Raw genomic sequence first — 2,439 nt, 5'->3', positions numbered from 1 at the left:
CTAAACTATAACAAGCATGACTGTCAACCTTTCACAGACAATCTTAATGACAATTGTGTTGCCGTCCTTATGGACTACAAAAAAGCCTTAAATGAGAAGAACATAGCGTCCCAAGAGATGTTTCATGTGAGAGGATAACTGGACAACAAAAGACTCAAATTAGCCATGTTAGAAAGAGATTTAGAGTTAGAAAAAGATGCAAGAATGTTGAGTGAAACACAACTAGAGATAGCCTTAACCCAAAGAGATTTAGCTCAGAGTGAGATTGTACGCTTAAATCTATTAATAGAAAAAGTGTTCAATGAAAGTGAAGCTATTCAAAATTTGGTTAATAATGGAACTGTGGACAATACATATAATTGGGGTTGGTCCAATGGATATCATACCGCAGAGGATTCCTCACCCCGGTTTAACAAATATCAACTTTATGTCCCTTCGGACCGAGAATTTCATTTTCCAGTCAATGATAAGACTTTTCCTGAAGATATCAGAAACCATTTTGGTAGACTTCATAATCTAAGTAATAATTGTGTCATTAAGGAAATTGTGCCTGAGGTTTCGGATCACACATGTGATCAACCTCCTATCTATGGCACAATCAACCCAAATTCTCAGAACTCATCCGTTGTTGATGAAGAAATTGTCATAGAAAGTCCCGAAGTCTCTCATGAATTTCCACCTTTGTCCTCAGACCGCAGTGCCTCTCACTATAGTCATAATTCTCAGAAAAATCCCACTCCAGTCACAACTCAGACTTACGCTACGGTAGTTAAGTCTTCCTTACCAAATTCCACAATCAAAAGCTCTGTGACTCTTCAACCAATTCACCATGAACTATCCATAGAAAACTTTGAAGTAGGTCAATGCTCTCAAAACCCTCAATCTTCAAGTTCTGATGAGTTAAGCCCTCGTTGTCAAAACTTTTCAAAGGCTTCCAAGAAACCGCAGTTGAACACTAGTGACTGCGGATCTCCTAAAACTTTAGCAATAAAGGATTTCAAAGAGGATATTCGATCTCGAGGTACAAATCGACAAACCTTTTCAAAAAATAAAAAACATACCAGATTTCCAAAATCTAAGAGTCCAAAAAAGTTTGTTTTTGCTCACTATTATTCGAAAAACTCTCCCATCAAGAAAACATGCAAAAAGGAATGTGCAGTTTCAACATCCATTCCTAACTCATCTGACAAAACCCAAAAGAAAGAAAGGTCTTTTCGAAACAATGGTTTTCAAATCTATTCCTCAGATGATCCAAAATGTAAGGGTATCTTACCCACTCAAACACTTTTAAAATCACATCAAAATTTCAACAAGTGGAAGGGCATTTTACCAAATCCCAAGAAAAGGACCAAGGTATCTACACGTGCAAAACCTTCTTCGAGACAAACTTTTTTCTAAATCCAACAGCACACATGTCAGATCTTACCAACCTTGGACCAGTCACAAATCAACCACATCCTTCCGACCACTGAACAAACAAAGTGCCAAAACAAAATACAAAATGTCAGCTTGTCAATGTCAATGTAGTTGTCAGAAAAAGTTATCTCATGTCAAAACTGATCCTTTTCAGAAACCTCGTAACTTTTCAAAAAGACACAACGCTCCAAAAACTCACAATCACCCAGGACTAGGATTAAAAGTTGACACAAAACCAGTCCCTAAAACCTCTTTTCATGCATCAATCAGAAACTCATCTGTTGTCCCAGGCTCCAAACTAGTTTGGATGCCTAAACTAACCGTGTAATTTTCAGGCCTTGTGTAAGGAGGAACAAGAAAAAGAATCGTTAATCAATAGTTCCTGCTCCTTGCACATGACAAGAAGGTTAGAATACCTTTGAGATTTTAGGCCAATTTGCAACGGTGGAAATGTCACATTTGGGAACAATGCGAATGGGATAATCCGAGGTTATGGTGTTCTCACTACGGGAAACTTCTCTATTCAAAAGGTTGCTTATGTAGAAGGCCTTAAACACAATCTCATCAGTGTTGGTCAACTATGTAAAGCAGGCCATCGTGTTGAATTTGATGACTAATTTGGCTATGTAATGACAAGCAATAGGAGCACTTGTCTGATCAAGTCCAGATCCGAAGGTACTATATACCCTCTGTATGTATCTCTTATCATAGGCAAACCACAGTTATGCTTTCTATCCAAAGCCGTATCTGAAGTCAGCTGGCTATGGCACCGCAAGCTCGCTCATCTTAACTTCAGATACATCAACAATTTGGTCACCGGAGAACTAGTCAGAGGTCTTCCAATTCTCAAGTTCAACAATGATACTCTCTATCCTGCATGTGAAAGTGGAAAGCAATTCAAGGCAAGTCACCCTACGGTGATTGAGTCCACAATTTCTAAACCATTATAACTCTTACACATTGATCTCTACGGTCCATCTACCGTAGCCAGTCTTCATCACAAAAAATACATACTGGTTATTG

This window comes from Lactuca sativa, chromosome 4 (genome assembly GCF_002870075.4).
Source record: "Lactuca sativa cultivar Salinas chromosome 4, Lsat_Salinas_v11, whole genome shotgun sequence".
Lineage (NCBI taxonomy): Eukaryota > Viridiplantae > Streptophyta > Magnoliopsida > Asterales > Asteraceae > Lactuca > Lactuca sativa.
The sequence above is the reverse complement of the archived record's forward strand: the minus strand, read 5'-3'. Positions refer to the sequence as shown.